The sequence below is a fragment of the Puntigrus tetrazona genome, chromosome 9 (assembly GCF_018831695.1).
Source record: "Puntigrus tetrazona isolate hp1 chromosome 9, ASM1883169v1, whole genome shotgun sequence".
In the NCBI taxonomy this organism is placed as follows: Eukaryota; Metazoa; Chordata; class Actinopteri; order Cypriniformes; family Cyprinidae; genus Puntigrus; species Puntigrus tetrazona.
The window spans coordinates 19,491,511-19,510,985 of NC_056707.1; the positions used below are offsets into that span (position 1 = coordinate 19,491,511).

General features: G+C 36.8%; 1 long non-coding RNA gene across 1 annotated transcript; it reads right to left on the minus strand.

Moving 5' to 3' along the window:
- Nucleotides 1-5,401: 5,401 nt before the first annotated feature.
- On the minus strand, nucleotides 5,402-16,575 carry LOC122351387. The gene is made up of 5 exons (XR_006251749.1): nucleotides 14,338-16,575; nucleotides 12,574-12,979; nucleotides 12,331-12,481; nucleotides 7,005-7,092; nucleotides 5,402-5,662 (listed from the first exon to the last, which is right to left on the minus strand). It is a non-coding gene; the product is annotated as an uncharacterized LOC122351387 (long non-coding RNA).
- Between the last annotated feature and the right edge of the window lie 2,900 nt (nucleotides 16,576-19,475).

Below are 19,475 nucleotides of genomic sequence, written 5' to 3' on the forward strand. Positions count from 1 at the left end.
ATGACAGAATTGTCACAACATTGAACCTGATAGGTTTTTATTTAATATTTTAATTGTATTATCCGGAGCACTAAATGAAATGTTGCCATTTACTTTAAAGCTTTAACAATATTTGAATGTACCCTGACGGCAATGTTAAACAGCACAATCCTCACAACAAATAACTAATAATTGAACGGCGGTGATTGTAAACATCAATAAAAATGTCCTTGGTGGTTAAAGGGCTTTAAATAAATACTGCAGTATCAATGCAGCTAGCGTAGACTGCTAACAGAAAACATCCTTGGGTCATTAGAGATTCATACAATGGCATGAAGCTGGATTATCACTTGAGATGCTACAAACTCTCTCAACAGAGGAAAAAAAGGCGAGCAGAAAAAAGGGCAACACTCTAGAGAGCATTGTCAATTCCCTGACACTTCAAAGCATTGTACACGCCTGCAGTGTGGATCTTCGTAATTCAGCCATTTGTTGGAACAGCAAATTGCTTTCTTATTTTTCTAAGCCACCACTCTTGTTTAAACTTGGCTCACAAAGTGCAGGCTACAAAAAAAGGAACGCCATGACAGCTTAAATATGGAAGTGCGACAGCAAATCTCCTTTTGAACAAAGATAAAAGGGTAAAACATTTGCCAGGGAGCCGCTAACAGTGTTTGACAAATGAGCCTTGTTCTCTACAAAAGCTGTATTCCTGGAGACAGAGCAAAGTCTAGATGCATGTGGACCCGCAAAGAGAAAGGCCAACCTCTGAACAGCGGTGACAATAAGGAGAGAGACGAGGAGAGACATTAGCCTTTGATCAGCTGCAGTATTTAGCAACTTTCTTGACCTTCTCCGTCAGCCAACGTCTGGAAAGTTTCACTCCGACAAGCAAAAGCCTAAAAGACAGCATAAAACTTTGTTTTTATCCTTCCCGTTCACTGGGATCGCCGGTCACCACATAGTAGCGAAAAGGTCATATCTTTGAGATTACATTTGCAAACGTCTAAAAGAATTCTTATGGAAAATTATGCTAAAATCTGGAGCAATCACTTACAGACTTGTCTGACAGTCAAGCAAGGATATGCATTATCCAACAGTGCACTGATTATCACTGTGAGCATCCTGTGTTTACAAAAGGAAAAAAGACAGTAGGGCTAGAAAATCCCATGTGGCTTTGAAGAAATAGTTCACTTAAAAATGAAAATTTAATGAAAATTTACTCAACCTCAGGCTTTCCAAAATGCCGATGAGTTTCTTTCATCGCCAGTATCGGTTTGGAAAAATTTAGCATTACATCAATTGCTTACCAATGGAACCACTTTAGTAAATGGGTGCCGTCAGAACAAGAGTCCAAAACTCCAGTCAATCAATTACATTTCTTGGGAAGTGAAAATCCTTGTTTGTAAGCAACAAGTCCACCTTTGAGGCGTTTTTAACTTCTGGATGAAATACAAGTCCATAATCCATAATAACATTTTCTCTAGTGAAAATGTCCTCCTGTTCAGAATCCATGAATATATTTGTTTGGAACAGTTTTGGACTGTTTTTACTATTTCTCTGATGATTCAGAAAATTCGGACATTTTTAAGTGTAGAAAGCAACATATTAAGAATTGTATTTTAGCTGCAATATTGATGCCTAGTGGCAAAGAATGACTTTGCATTTTCATTCAGGCCGTGTGGCAATATGCTAATGTTTTTATGGTGACATCAAAATGAAGGCCTGGGATTCCTTTTGAAAAATTACTTTTCAGAAAACCAAAAAAATTATGTCAGCAAAAATTTACCTATCTAGAGCATGTCTAAATAGTTTCATGTTATGCTAGACAGATGGTGATGGGACTTTGGTGAAGGAAATCCCTGTAAAACAAAGCCCAGTTGCTTATGACAACGATAATTTACTTTCTTATGGGAACAGAACTAATGGAGCTCTCGCACGGCTAATAAACTGTAAAGATGTATAGCCGCGGCTTGTAATCAAACATTGATGATGGCATCCCCGAACTACGCTATTCTTGTGCTGCGTGACAGTGAAGGCAGTGACAGTAGGAGGTGTGAAGGAGGAGATGCCCCTGTGCTCCCTGTATGGGAGGTTTCAGTGATCTCATACTCCATATGGAAGAGCTGGGAATGCTGATGAGTTCAGAAAGTACAAACAGCAAATCTGCTGTCTTGGAGCCTTTCCCAGCAACTGACAAAACAGTAATCTGGCATCTACCCAAGACGTTCGGTGTGCGGGAAATTTTGGGGTGTAGAGCCAGAACGCATCCAGCGGGAAGGGGTTGAAGTCGCTGTGAAGTAAGCTGTTCGACTTCTTTTCTGTACTAAGCAGGTATTGTCACGGTTCCATGACATTTCTATGCTACTTCTCTTGGCACGTTATCTCCGGACAATTGAAAAAGCACTCACACAGTTGAGATGAAGTTGGAGCATTTTTTCAAGGAAGTCTAATTCCTTTATATGGGTAATTTCTCATGGATCAATGCTTTTCTTGTGCTGAAATGCATTTATCATGGACCCATTTTAGCGACATGAAGTCTAGCCAAGAATAGCTTTCCTGCTGAGCTCTTTTCAGTTATTTGTTCTATTCTGTTCGTTTCTTTTCTTTTCTTTTAGTTGTTGTGATAATGGTGGGCTGGAGGTTAATACATTTGATGCAGAAACTGGTAGTGAACATATTAAAAGACTTCTTAGTGCGTCTTGATGTTCTGCAGTCTGGGTAATTCAAAAGTTCACGGGAGACACAGCTTAATCACCTCTCATCTAACTTCCTGCTCCTGCAACACAGAACACTTTGGGTACCGTTATCTGTCGGTTTTCCAGCTTCGCATGCTGATGTGATGCTTTCTAGGTTCAGTTCAACTCGATGACATCTGATGTTCAGACTGCTTGTCTTCTCTACAGAAACCCAGTTGAGGAACATCTAGGGGCAGTAGTTTTACTACAGGCAGTAAAAGTCTGACACCTTTGATTCCTTTTCACAAATTTACACGGTTTCGATTAATAAAGCGTGATCATTGCATAATTTCTTGTAAAATATCATATTATGACTTCAAAACAAAATTAATATGCCGGGATAGGTGAAAACTGGTACTTTTGATCATTAGCATCACACACATCCAGCTTCATATCAATGGGTTTTCAAAGACGATGGGTTTACTTTACGGGTTGCACTTACTCATTGAAAGTGGTTGGAATCCTGTTCAAATGTGGTTCAAATAAACAGTTGAAATCAAACATAAGTAAGATGAAATGGTAATGTTGCATTAGCAAATGGCTTTTTAATATCAGTTTTGCATTTGTTAACACTATCGGATATTTAGGGTTGGATTTGGTGTCAACGTGATAGAGCATTAACTTTTAGCGACAGTACCTGGATATTCGAATTCTGAACCGTTGCGATATGTAACTCAAATAACGTAATAAAAACACAGCAATACTTACCTATGTCAACGTAATAAAAATGTGCCAGGGTAACGCATTGACGCCATTTCTCTTTGAAGATAATTGCATTATTTTATTTTAAAGGCATTTCTGTTTACTTCTGTACAAATGCTGTATACGGTTTCAGCTGTTTTGCATCCACACTTGCAAAGAAAACCCAACATCAGCTAAATGTTGAAATAACTGACAGGCAAAGACCGTTTCTGATTGCTTACTCTTCTGATTGGCTGAAAAAGCGTAGGCCATCCCCCACTGACTTTTTTTGCTGTTCACAGAGCCTCAGGCTGTCACTGAGACAAGTGTGATTTCTCAGGGCACACATTTCAGAGATATCTGTCAAGCAGGGACATTTTCTGTGTGCTATTACAAATAAATCGCTTCCAGCAGCTTTAAGTCAATAATTCATCGCAAAAAACACACTGCGGTCGACACAAACTATATTTATCTACATTAACATAGCAAGCGATCTCTTATATAATGTCGCCTAGTAATCTGGTTCGTGGTTTTCAAGAATAAGGGCATATTATGCAAACCGTCCAGAGAAAAAAATGCAGTTTGAACTACAGGAAAATTCCACTCCAAGGTCATAGGTTCGATTTTCAGGTAAAGCAAAAAGTGATAAAAAATACATAAATACATCGTGTAAGTTGCTTTGTTGTTGCTTTGGATAATTAATTGAATCAAAAATGAATTTAGTGGTAAACACTGTTTTACAATTTATGCACTCCTTGGAAATCAAACCCACAACCTTGGCGTTGCTAGATCTAAGCTCTGCTGTTTGAGCTGCAGAAAGGCTATTTACATTTAGCAGTCTTTTTTTTCCTTGCTATCTGTGACCCTAACAGCTGACATGTAATTGCTCTAGACATCAGCAAACAAAACACACAGCTCAATGGCAGGTCAGTTGAAGAAACCTCTTAATTAAATTGCTTCCCATACATTAGAGATATGTCACGCAGGCTGATATACACCCTGTGCCCCAACAATAGCACCATATGGCTATCAAAAAAGATAGCGAGCGAACACATTTACGCCTATTCATATTTATAATCCCAGACGGCTGAGTAAGTGCATGAACCCTCATTATGTTACTCATTAAAAAAAATCACTGATTATGTTACGAGATCATTTTTTGTGTGTTTGTTACAATTAGACAATTAGGATTATTATTAATATCATCAACTAATAATAGCAATAAAATGCAAACAATTAAAGTAGCACCATATGACAGAAAATATATCATTATCAGAAATAAAAAAACAAGTGAACGCATTTACACCTACAGTACTCATTTTTCTAATCCCAGAGATCAAGTGCACAAACCCTCATTATATTACTCATTAAAAAACTCACTATTATGTTACAAAATCATTTTTGGTTTCACTTTGTTTATGAACGTTAGTAGAGTATTGTTAGACTGGTAGGTTTAGGGTTAAAATAAGTTGATCAAGTAGAATAATGTTCTTGAAAAGCTACCTATATAAGTAGATGTCTCTTGACAGATCATCACAATAAAGAAAATAGCAAATAATAATAATAAGTTTACTTATAGTCTAATGAAAGTTAGTCGCATGTAGGTGCAAAGTAACTTACTGTCAACAGACTGTTCATAAAGGACCATCGGAATAAAATTTTGTATTTGTTAAAATTAGAAAAATATTATTATTAATATTATTCTAATTAATAAATAACAATGAATTAAAATAAAATAAAGTGAACGCATTTACACCTACATTCTGAACAAGAACATTGAACCCTTATTATGTTACAATCTTACCAATCTCTTTTTTGAAATATAATAATAATAATGTAATATAATAATAATAATCTGATTACGTAATATATATATACACACACATACATATATTATGTAACACATTAACCCCAAAACTGATGGTGGAGAATTAATGTCTGCAGTTTGTTACAGGAAAATGTTCAGCACATATTTCCCCATGGGAATTTTTTTGTCCGTGCAAAGAACATCCGATTTCAGATTAATGAATATTACACAGTGCACATGTAATACCCAGCACCAGGCATTGTGATTTGCATTGTGTTGAACGTATTACTACATTCTACTTACCATAATCTCTTCAAAGGCTGGGTGTGTATGAGATCAAATCTAGAGGCTCATTTTTGCTGGCTGGCCTCACAATTCAGTGTCGGCTGGCAGTGCAGTCAGGACTCCTCCAGATGTGATGTTATCAGGGGGAATGACTTTATCTGATTAAGCAAGTCTGAGGAATAACCCAGAGCGCAGAAGAGCTTATACGTTTCTATTCTTCCTAAAGGACGTATGGCAACAGAAGGGACATTAGACAGACTGATCTTATTGTGGATATTTGGTTAATTGCTATTATAAATCCTATTTAATGTTTTGGAGGTCTCATTAGCTTACGGCCCACAATGTCTACTTTCATAATGACATTGATTTTTGATACCAGCACCGGGATTTGCATTATTTCACATCAGAATGTAGTACATTTTTGCTACGTGACTTGAATGCATGGCAGCAAGGCAGTGTCTTAACACTTGTTATAAAATTCATAATGACAAGTAATTTATCAGTTCAGAATTTAATACTCGAGTCATAAAATTTAAGCAGCAGCCTACAGAATAAAACCATTTTAATACTGCTATATATACCTACCAGTGCTATACAAATGTATTATGAACAGATGCCAACATTTTATGGGCTTGTTATAATACGCCATTGGATTTGGATAAACCTGTGAATATAACTATTCACTATAAAAAAAATTTCCATGTACTATCAAGTTCTATGCACAAGGCTATAAAGCCATAAGCTACGAAAAAACACCATAAAGTTCGTTACAGAGCTAAATGCAAGGTAATTCGTTATTTTTGTGCTTTCATGATATATAACCGTGACCTGTTCTTTATGCAAACTTTATATAATCTGTAATCAAAAATGCCAAATGTTATCAAATTTTGTATAATTTTTTAAATAAAAAGCTACAAGCATTCACTATAGATCTTACTAGTCGTATTTTCTCAGTGAAAATCTGATATTGCAAAATATTTAAATAATAATAACAATGATGATGATGTGAAAGGGTAGTATAATGGTAAAATGAAAATAATGATTGACCCTTATGAAGCAAAAATGGGAATATATTGAAAAAAAGGGCTATATTTAATTATACATTTCCATCTAAAGTAAACTGGCATTTTTAATATACAACATGAATGAATTTTGATCTCACTTCATTATCTGCATAGTTACACATTTCATACATATACCAATGTGTGTAGAAAAAATTAAAAATATAACAAAATATTTCCAATATTGTTTAATATATGAAAAGCGGTGAATCCTTATGCATTATTCGATATATTTTAATATACTAACACAATAAATTATTCTGTGTATTTTCAGTATAAACATTAAAAATTTAATATACAGCAAAGTAGAATTTCTTTGCATAAGGCCATAATGCAACCAGAGACATTACAGTACATTATGACCGAATATTGTTAATTTATTACCTCTAGCCTTAACCAAACATACACATGTATCACCGTGATAAAAGATCTGCAAAGCAGACTGTAACTCACCTTTGCATTTTAAATACCGAAGAATTCCACTGTCGATGTCAAACCTCGTAACGCTTTACTAGAAGTAGCATGTGGGAGGAGCACTAAACTAAAACAGGGCAGAATTAAACAAAGCATGAGAAACTGCAGTTATTATTAGGGCGGGCATAGCGCATGAAGTAGTGAGCACAATATCAAGACATTTTCAATTATCCATCTTTACAGAAAATTTTTCAGCTTGCATTATCAAAAGCTTTCCCACTGAGTAATTCTGCGTCTTTGAAGGCCAAACCCCAGGAGCCCGTAATACATGAGTGATCGGTCTGCAGCAGTCATGAATTAATTGTAGCTGAACTCTTTCTGCCGTCTGCTTTCATTTTTTTGCAAAAATAAGATGCATGGAGGGAGTAACAGTCTGCTGTGGTTCAGAGCATGTGCTGCATGAAACCGGCAGCAGGTATTCCCGTGAGCACGGGAAAGAGATTGCATGCAATACAGCAGGTTTGAATGATTGAGAGTTATGGTCAAAATGCACCTGTTTCAAAGCTGCAAAGGGAGGGAGTGGAGAAAATGAATGAATTAATCTAGTGAGCTTTGAATTGAATCCATGTAGAATTAATCCATCCTATGAGACAACCCATGTGCTTAGCGGAATCTTTCCTATGAGGATAGTCTCCCTTGAGAAATTCACCGCGTGTAAGATATTTGGCATATTTGAAAGCCGAATGTATTTGTTCAGTGGGTATCTAGGCTATTATGAAGAGAGAAAAAAGCAGGACGTTCCGTTTAAAGGAGTAGTTCACCAACAAATGAACGAGATCTGCCATTTACTCAACCTCGTGTTGTTTTTCTCGTGTCAATTTTTTTGAAAGGGGACTGGATCAGCTCCAAAATGCCAAAGAAAAAAAATCATGGTTGTTAAATGGAACATGCACATGAAAAACCAAAATATTTTTAAAGAACGAAAACATATAATACGTGATTTGAAAACGCCAGCGATGAGTAACTATGACACAGCTCTATTATGAACAGATCCATCAACTCAAAAGTATTATATTTTGACATAAACGTGTTGCGTAAATAAGATGCATTTTTAAACACACGCATCACAAAATGAATGCAAAAAATATACACTTTGAAAAATGCAGCACCATTCTAATATCAAAATACAGCTTTTCATTTTTGGGCGAGCTATGCCTTTAAGTATTTAGTTTACTTAAAAATAAAAGAACGAAAGACAAATAAATAGAAATCTGCTCCCATTAGAGATTCCATTCAGTATTCGGTAATCAGCAAATAAGTAAACAAAACAAAGGAGCGCTTTTAGCGTGAAAGCCTAATGTAATTGTACGACTGATTGAAAGCATCAGCCATCAGAACATGCAGATGGTGACTTTGTTTTTTCTCTGAATTTCACTTTTTTAAAAAAATGACTTTCTTTCACAACCTGAATATGTTAAAGCTCATTTCTGCAAATGTAATATTTCTTTGGACAGTGTTCGATTGAAAAATTCATGCCATGAGCCATGGGTAAGTTTTCATTAGCAGAGCCTAAATCCCATGTATTATTAATGTGTAAAAAGAGCCTCTTCAATTGAGAGAGGGACTCAAGATGTTGTATTCAATCTGCCTTAATATGTTTTGTACAAGACTGTGTTATTAGCATCGCGAAAAAAGCAGGAGACCATCTCTATTTTTAACCCAAATAAACAACATCCACTGCACTTAAGAGGGAACGGCAGAGAAAGTTTTTCTTGCATTTTACCAGCATATAAACAGCTTCTACCGAACGCGACTGTTCCAGCTTGTAATTGATTTTCACAATGTTAAGTATTCAATCTGTCTCATTAGCCAAGTATGACACATTTGTATGACAGCATGGCTGTTTTCCAAGTCTAAATGAGGGTAGCATTGATTAAAATGAGTGAGATTGTTTTAGGTGGAAAATATTTCATATGCTTCGTTTGTTAAATGAAATGCATCGTGGCTGCGGAATTATTAATGTTTCCGGATGTCTTTGCAGATCTTAAACCGCACGAACATCAAGTTTGTAGACACGCACTGTGCTTACATGGTTTTGCAATACAATGCCTGGTTCGACTTACAAGCCTTGTGCATGTCCGGCCGCTCAAACATCGAGTTAGCACGAAACACTTCAGAGTAAGAATTAAGCATGCTTTAGAGGTCGGTGGAAATGACAAGCTATTTATGAATAACCCATAGCCACTCAAACTAACATGCATGCACTCCATCTGACGTGCAAGTATGCTTTTGGTCTGGCAAGCAGCAGGCGGAAGCCTTTACAAGGGCAAAACAAGACAGATGCTGAGCACTTTGCAGGCCTTAATGAGAGGAGGCAGTGGACCATGAGGAGTAAAGGACAGGCCCCCTGAGAAAGAGCAGAGTGGGCTTATGAAGAACTGCTTAATGCCTCCAGGTCTCAGTTTAGCACCGAGGATTGCAGGATCATCTGCCAGGCTCTAGTGGAGAAGAATGTAACAAAATGATCTCAGGGGTCAGGTGGCCGAGGGTTAAGTCACATTTAGGGTGTTCATGTGGAATGGGATGAGAATTTTCGTACTGTAAACAGCTTCTCGGTCATTTTCTTTGCCCATAAATTAGTATTCTCTTATCAAATGAATAGTTGATTTGGATTGTTTCAAATTGTAATGTTTTTGTAACGTACGCTAGCTGTAAAGTCAACTTGAACCAGTTTTCACAACCCATAGTCTTCGCATAACCTAATGTATTACCGATTGAAACAAAGTGCACTGTTTTGGGAAAATTAGTTTTAAAAGAGAGGTCTTGCAGCAATACCACAAACCCTTTTTTGAGTGTCCCGAAGAACTTTTTAGTAAAACTATCAGTAATAAAAATCTAATTAATACATAAGTAATAAAGTATATAATAAATAATAATTTTAGTGAGAACAATATTTTTATTTTTTCCACTATAAAGAATATTTTTAACAATTTTTTTTGTAATTGAAAGGTTGCATGAATGTTTTAGGTTCTTCATGGAACCATCAATATTCTTTATTTTAAAATAGAATATTAAATATCTGAGCACTTTCCAATATTTCTGCAACAGCTTCTTAGTGATGGGGTCAACAAATTATTCCCTAAATCAAACAAAATTAGATGATTTTAAATGTTTTTGCTTATTTTCCTTGTAAGGTAAAGATGTTTCACAACCTGCATTATTTACATAAAATGATGTACTAATTAAAAATGAAAATGTATTAAATGATAAATGAATAAAATGCATTTAAAAAATAAACATTTCAAATGTTTGTTGTTGTTTGAAGTGTCTCCAAAGAACCACTATTTAGTTTTTCCGTAAGAACCTTTCAAGGACCCTTCTTAGATCAAAAGCTTTTTTAATTTTTTATTTTTTAGTGTGAACAACATCTAATGAATCTTTTATCCACTGTAAAGAACCTTTCAGGGAATGGAGAGGCCCCATGGATCAAACTTTCTTCATTGAAGACTCTTCATTTTTAAGAATGTATAAGATTTTATGTTATAATTTGGGAACAGACTGGGTTGTGAAATAAAAGTTTACTCTGAATCAATGAAATTAGTAATTCTTTTTAAAAGGAGCCAGAAGCCACTAGGTGCCATTTTTGGAGCATTAAAAGCTCAAAAAACACTGCTTTGAATGAAATCGACCAATCACCAGAGGGGTTTTGAAAAAGTAATCGTTGAATGAATAGTTTTGGGAGTTGCTGAACAAATAAGGTAAAAATAAATGCATATTATAAGAAAATAAAAGCGTTTTTTGACCTTGCATGCATGTCGACCTGTTGTTTAGGACTCCCAAAAACAAAATATCAACCTTTCACATAGGGGAACTTTAACCCCTGCTGTTAGATGCCATAAATGTATCATTATATAGGAAGACATAAATGTGTAACCATAAACATGCACCAGTGAATCATGGAATGCACCAAGAACATGTATTATGAAAGCAACAAGGGACACATCTGATTTCATGTTGACATTAAAGTCTCCTAAATGGCCTAATTTTTGAAACCATGTCTACATCCGAATACAGACCACAATTACATGCTTCACACTAGCAACTGGCACAGGTGCAGTGATGCTAATGGATAGACAGGCCACATGGTTCTGAAGGCCTCCTGCTGTCAGGTCGATTCATACCAAGCCAGTTCGTCCCTGAGGTTAGCATGACTCACAGTCAACCGTGAAGAAACAGATAGCTGCATAGAAGAGAACACTGTAAGTGAAGAGCAAACGAAAGGTTAAGGTCCAGTGAATGATCCCAGCTGGAATAAGAGATGGATGGAGACGGAGAGGGTCATGTCACAAGGTCTTGGCAGAACGAGAAAAAATGGATTACAAAGTGCCACGTGTTGTGGGTTTCATGTTAACAGAGATGGAATATCAACACAGAATTTAGACAATTAAATGAACAATCATTAAACTGATTCATTCTCCTGTGACAACTTGCAATGTCATATATCAAGAACTGTTTTAGTTGCAATTCTGAAGTAGGCAAAAGTAAACTGCTGTAAACTGACATGGGTATATGAAAAGGTACCTCTGGTGCGAAAGCCCCTAATGGGGATCATCAACAGTTTGGTTACTTACAGTCTTCTAAATATCTTCTATCATGTTCAAAAGAAGAAAGAAATGCAAACAGATTTGGAACAACTTGAGGCTGAGTAAATGAAACTGACTTTTCATTTTTGGCTAAGCTATGCACACTTTTGGTAGTATATTGGGTCGCCACTTGAGAGAAGTCGAGAACCACTGATACAGACCAGCTAAGTGTTTGGAGAATGCTATTTTGAAAGGTACGGATGAACAGAGAGAGTGTGTTGCTATGGGGAGAGATCACATGGCATAGCGCTAGACATAAGAAAAACTGAGAAAACACTGACAACAAATGTAGTGTTGAGAGTTCCCTGCAGTATTTGCATTCCTGTTATATTGTTTTCTTTTGGTCAACATTAAAATGTATTTCTGCAGTCTGGGCTACACCACAGCAGGTAGTGCACATGCTCACGGCACATGAAAGAGCTGAATATGGCTTGTGTCAAGTCAGCATGAGAAAATATTTGCAACCCCGTTTATTTTCTTAGTGTTATGCACTTCCCATTAAAAAATAAAAATAAAAATAATAAAAAAGTAGAACTGGACATGATTTTATACTTTGGATTGCTAAATGTTGCATATCATAACAGATTCAAAACCTGGTTGAAAAATAAACGATTTGTGATGTCGTCTGAAAAAGAAAGTAATTTCTTTTAAGTAAGCTACATTTTGCATTAGATCACATCTTTTTACTTTACAATATGTCAGACTAGAATCGCAGAGATTACCTGTAATGTATTCATCAACTGTTTGGATTCTCATTCTGATGGCACCCATTCACTGTAGAGGATCGACTGAAGTGACGTAACGATGACTTCTCCAAATGTTCTCCATGTTCTGATGAAGAAACAGTGTTATCTACTGTATATCTTGGATGGCCTGAGGGTGAGTAAATGTGCATTTTTGACTGAAATGCTCCTTTAAGAATATGTATTCAATACCCAATGTCTTATCAGCGACAAAAAACTCACCATCTTTGAGAGAGAAATTCTCCTTAATCACAGATTCACCCCCTTTTTTCTCCACAGATTTTCATTTTGTGCCTTTGTAGGAGAAGAATGGGAAGGGTGCTCGGCTATATTTCACTCGGTAATCACAGGGCCTTTTGAGGCAGACTGCGTCACCGTATCCACGGTAACCTTCCTCCATCAGATCTGTCTCTGACAGGTTTTAATGAGGTCATCGGGTCCGCCTCAGCATGCAAAACATCACTTTGAATGCACTCTACCGTTGCACTAAGAAAATCACATCTCCAGCCGCAACTACGACTCCATAAATTATCGCTCTGTATGCTCGCCCCATTACAGCTGCGGCGGTCAGGCAGTCTGATAGTCCATTATTGGAGAGGAAGGATGGACTCACTGTCTGATTGACCCCCTGCATAGCAGATTTGACGAAAACAGAAATTAGTTGATATGATTGTCCCCATTAGACCTTTTTCAGATCTGGGCTATGAACGACTAACATTGGATATACTGCACCAAGCCTAGCAAAACATGGATGATCTGGGGAAATACAGGAATATATTCAAATTCTATATATTGACATCAAATCGTCATCATAAAAAGGGTACAATTTAAGGAACAGTCTCTGTTCCCAAATATGGAAAAATATATATCACCTACCGCTCAATAGGTAAGTAAAGTGATACTTTTACGCAGTGCAGTTAACAAACTAACTAAATAATACATTATACCATTGTGGTTTTCACTCTAAATTTTTAACTGTGAAAAAAATGTAAAAAATGTGAAAGAAATGTTTCTGTGAAAGGATCATTTGACTCTGCAGACTGGAGTAATGGCTGCTGAAAAACATTCAAAATGTCTCATTTTCACTTCAAAGGTCTCAGATGTTCTGGAAGCAGGGCCTTGCACGGACATTATGAGGGACAGTGGCCCAAACCAAAAAAAAGGGGCACTAAAAGTGTTGGGTGCTTGTTAACACAAATCATCAAGTTGTTATAAATATACACTACCACTCAAACCTTTCTGAACTGTAAGATTTTATTGTAATATTTAAAATATGTATATACAAAATATTAATAGTGAAAACAATTAAGCAGATTTAAGCAGACTTCTTTGATTGAAAAAAATCGAAAGATCATGATTCACACACTATGACCATTCAACCATATCTAGCTGAACGCTTTTGAGCTGGGGGGATAGCAGGGGTTGGTTTGATGAGAAGTGCAGGCAATGAGGGCAGAGGGGCAGTGGCTCTAGCCGCCAGGCCACCCCCCTATGCACAGCCCTGTCTGGAAGCATGCAGAACCTGATTTTACCGAATGCAACATGCACCTGGATCCATTTTGTTGGCCCTTTGGAACAACATTGTGATCAACCAATAAAATTTATAGAACCAGTTTATAGTTTTTTGTGAAGTGTAGGCATCACAGGATTACTCATGTTTAAGGTCAGGTTTAGGTGTAGGGATAAGGTCAAGACTACATTTTTGGATTAAAAATTGATTTTGGATTTGTTCCAGGGTCAACAAAATATGCTGACATAGGAACACATTCAACTCAACGAATTCGGGACATGCCTGGAAGCACATAATTATCTGTCCTGTTAATATAACAAAAATATCAATAGAGTAAAGGATTAGATGGGCAGAGGCTTCCAGTGTAATCACCGCTCGCTCAGCTTCACAATCATGTTTGTAAAATACTGACATTCAACAAGGGGATAATTAAAGTCAAGATGCTGAATTATAAGACCTTTGACACAAGAACATACCTGCCATCATTTAGTAAAGTACCCTGTGGTTTCTGTCAGTAAAACGCTCCTTTTTTCAGGTTAGGCAATGTGCTGACAGCAGGAGGCCTGTCGTCAGGGGAGGGACTAGACGGCTTTCTGTGCATATCCACCGGGAGGCCTGTAATTGGAGCTGATTACATTGAATACATTATACTCATAACAAATGACCTTCGGTACTGGCTTTATGAATCTAACTGATTGAGTGCAATCTCTCTATGCCCTGCTTGCTATACTTTGTACAGTTCGCTTTAGAGCACAATTCCCAAGAATGGCTCTCCTAAAAATAAACATTCAGTCATTATTTGCCCACCTTCGTGTCATTACAAACCCAAAAGGTACAATCCTTTCTGTGGAACACAAGCGGATCATTTTTTAAGAAATGCTTCCACTGAAGCTCATTCCATACTAACCAAATGTAAAGATTTGGAGATTTTAGAGTTTTAATTGGAGCGCTTTGGTCTTCGCGGTTTTAAAAGGTGCCTATTTTAGCATTGCGCGCGACTTCTCAAAACTTCTCATACTCCGTGGTCCGATATAGCTTCCTTCTCCTGGTGAGTTGTCCACCTCTAGCCTTTCCACCCTTAAGCTGTACGTCACGGTCTAAAGATGTGTTCACCATTAGGAGAGCGTTATTAGTTTACCATAAAGTCTGCTGAAGTTTATGAGTTTCATCTAGGAGGAAAAGAGTTTGTTGTGTGGGTTTTAAAGGGGATGGGGGACTATTATTAAAATAAAATGTCTTTTTCTGTTTTCTTATATTTGTATTTTAGGTGCGGTCTGAGAAGCGCTAGCTGTTTTTTCATATCCCCGTATTTACGTCTACTTAAACCAGTTTCATCTACTACTGTTTCTATCTGCTAGTTCACCCACTGTGTTGTGTATTGTTAGAGTCTGTTTCACCTTCTTGCACACAGCCGATGGCGTGTGTTGAGCTGTCGACTGTCTACGAATATTTAGTCCAATCGATCTGTAAGGCACACTTACCTATTAGGAAATCCTGAACACTTTTCTCTCATGTAAAAGCCAATTTACCTGCTCGTATTCTGCTTTACTGAAACAGTTTGATTCTTACAAATTAACTGTTTTGTGTTTCATTTTGTAATATTAGTATTTTGGTCAGTGTATGAACTGTTTTTGTATCATTCTTCTTTTTCTGTCACTTGCTTGAACAATTTTTTTGCACTGATCTGCTGTGGTCTCTTTCTGACTGGATATTTAATTGGCAAACCGTGATGAGACCATTTTATTGATTATATTATGGTGTGTTACATGTACAGGTGAATTCTTTAAATCCTTTATTCAGAGTGTCTTGCCTTACAGTGAACATGTTTCCTTCTCAGCACTGGAACCACAACATGTGTCCAGCACTTTCAAGAAAACACTTTGAAGCGAGAGAGAACAGGATTCTAGCTTAACCCAATGGAAAATGCCTGCTCTTGCAAAGGGATGATTCCACAAAGACTGGAGGAAGCCTCTGATACCCTGCAGAGCCCAGACATTGGATTTGGCCTCCATACACATCAGTACAACAGAGGCATCTCTGAGAGCTGCGGGAGCATGTTGTGTGTCCTGAGAAATGGAAGAACAGGGACTTTATTTAACTTTATCAGACAAAGCTGGGTAACATGCTGGCTGTATCAAAACGGACAGGACATACAGGCTTTGATACACAGCACGAACTTATCAATGTGGTATGCAATATACAATTTATTTAAAGGGTTTTCTATGCAATAATATCCCATATTAAAGTCTCAGAGCACATATTTATGGGGGAATTAAATACACATTTTAATATGAACATTATTTCCGATAAATAAATAAATAACGCCACCTGCTTAATGGTTTGTCAGAATGCTTTGTTTATTAAGACTTTCGAATTATTGAATCATTAAAAACACTGATTCTTTTTGCAGCAGCATTTGGATATATTTTTATTAGTGGTGCAAACATAAACAGTAATATTGTGTCTAAAATGTATGTTTCTTAATAATAAATTCTCCTTTAACAAACTCTTGTAGAAACATATTTGCATATATACAGTACATTTCTGCTATGTTTAGTAACTAATGATTTATACGTGATTAATATATAATTATTTATTAAGTTTAATTTGCAGTGCATAATGTATTATTTCTATTAATCTATCATAAGCTAGAGCAAGCAGTCAACAGAAGGTGAACTTGGACTGAAGCAAAGATTTTTTTTTTACTCCCAGAAAACGAGTGAATAATGGAGAGTGTGATGAATTCATTTTATTCCTCTCCAGGGGAGTCCACACTTCTGATGCAGGATTGGATTTGCTACAGAAGGGAGAAATGGGACTGTGGCATTTTTGGAGAGGCCATATTTTTTTCTCCTGACAGTGAGTACCCCTCTATTCTCCTTTGATTAATAAAAGGTAGAGCTACAACTTCACGTTAGATATGCAAGACAACAGCCACGTAAACGTATACGTTTACAATGTTGGAAACTATTTTTTAGCGAAAGTTGCTAAAAGAAGGTCAATTTGTTGCTAAAGGTTACGTGACGTCACTGGTTGATGACTTCATTACGTGACCAGGAATCAAAATTGTGTCACTACTTTTTTTTTGTTAGTAAACAAGCCTGTACAATAGGGCACAATCTTATATATTAATATAAAAGAATTACAATGAATTTGCCCATTATATATATAAAACGAGACAACGCATGGCTATTTTTGAGGTGGCCTTGTCCTAGGGCATATCTTGCTGTGCCGTTTATATTGTGGAACTATGAACTGTCTTAACCAAATATAATGCTGAGAAGTTGTGAGTAGTCTATTAATGGAGCCCTAATGGCTAAACCATTATAACGATGTTGAAATCCTCACTGTGAAAAGCATTGCCAAGGCAAAAAGGGCTTTAGGAAATACACTACTCTTCCATTAGCTAATTGAATCTGAATGGTTTCTGTGGATGCTCCCTGATGCTTTTACCAGCGATTTGATCAGACCCAAATAGTCTCTGTTTAGCGCTCTGAGAACAGCAAACAAGAGGAGAATCTAAACTCTCCCAAGCCTCAGATACACACATCGACGCTGAATTTGAAAACACCCTAATGGATGATATACCTTTGTGTTTTTAGTGTTTGTTGTTCTGTGAATACCGCAATTTCTAATTTTCTAGGATTTGGAAGCAAAGCTAATGGATCAGTCGCTGTCACAGTGGTTTGAAATGGCTGCGATGTTACTGTGGTGGGAGAGCAACAGAAAAAAAACTGGCAAAATTAGAGTGCATCATTATCCTTTTGTTCCTGATCTCATTTCTGGCCTTTTGTTACTCTAAGGCCAGAAAAGTCACACATTCACACAATTAGTGCCTCCACTAATTTTATTCTATTTAAACATTTACAACTGTTTGTGTTCACTCTGTACGCCACTTTTTTTTTCCATTTAACAATCTTCACATTGATTTGCTGCCAAAATGGGCCGCTGCAGTACATGACAGGGAACTGGAGTGAAATGTCAGTTGCAGTCATTTAGTCTGTCACCCCACTCCCATTGTTAATTGATGAGAGTGACGACCTTTGAGACTGGACAAGATCTTAAGACAAACAGTATGTGTGACAATTTGAGTTGGCTAGTGGGATGCAGTGGACATGGAGAAAGTACAGCAATTCATATCAAATTTTAGGATCAGGCCCAATATAAAGCTATTTTCACCCCATGATTTATTCACCCTCAAGCTATCTTAGGTATACATTCCTTTCTTTTTATTTACATTTACATTTACATTTAGTCATTTAGCAGACGCCTTTATCCAAAGCGATGTACAAATGAGGTAATTTTTATGGTTTACAAAGTTTTAAATATGGACATTATTCTTACATAAACGCACTTTAGAAGGCCTTTGTTAACCCCAAGAGCCATGTGGAGTACTTTTTTATGATGGATGCAGTATTTTATTTATATTAAGAATAGTTATATACACCTGGGATGGCTTGATGGTGAGTAAATAATGGGTCATTTTCATTTCAGAGTGAACTATTCATTTAAATGAATAGTTTACCCAAAAGTTTACCCATGAATGACTGAGCTGCCTACCACTAAATTGAACTAAATTCTCAAATTATACAATATATAATTGAACATCATTGATGAACTTTAACCTGAACTGAATCAACACTGAACTGTACTTGAGCTGAATAACAACACCATCTTGAGGTAACACTTTACAGTAAGTTACTATCCTTCGTTAACATTAGTTAATGTATTAACTAACATAAACAAACAATGAACAATGCAATTATTACGCTATTTTTTACTCTTTGGTAATGTTAGTTAACCGAAATACAGATGTTTATTGTTTATTCATGTTAGTTCAGTGTGCATTAACTAATGCTAATTTTAATAATGCATTAGTGAACACTGAAATTAACATTAAATAAGATTAATAAAGGATGTAGAAGTACTGTTCATTCTTATTATAAAGTCAACCTTGTTATAAAGTGTTACCCATCTCGAAAAAGCTGCACAATTTGCATTTGCCCTTATATTTGATGAAGTTTGTGTCATTTATTTGGTTACCGTCCTGTTTGGTTACACCATGAAGCTGTTTTTAAAGTATCTCTATTGTAAAGCACCTTACAAATAAACTTGAATTTAAGAACTGCACGTTTTTTGGCCAAGATCAGGTTCAAGGGAGACACGCAACCATCTCTCCAGGAGATATGTCCTTGCTAAATTGCTAAGTCTGCATGAATCCGCTCTTTAATAAACTGTGAACTCATGTAGCCTCAGCGCTGACGATGTAATTGTGAAAACCTGGTCTCCTTTATATCACCACTGAAGCTTGAAGACATTAGATTCTCACACTCGGTTTCACAAGCATCAGTTGCATTAAAATCACAATATCTCCACGGCTAATGGCAGACTGTTTAATAAGAGCTCATGCACTAGTGTTATGATTTCTGTAATGAGAGAGACGACCCTAATCCGACCCCGTCGGTGAACCCTTCCAAAGGCAGTAAAGGCTGAGGCCAATTAGGGTGGGATCGTTTACAGGGGATGACACCCTCCGAACGAGAAAGTGAGAAAACATGCCCCAATTACCGACCGGTGATGTCATCACTCGCGGTCAGACGCGTTTGATTCCTAC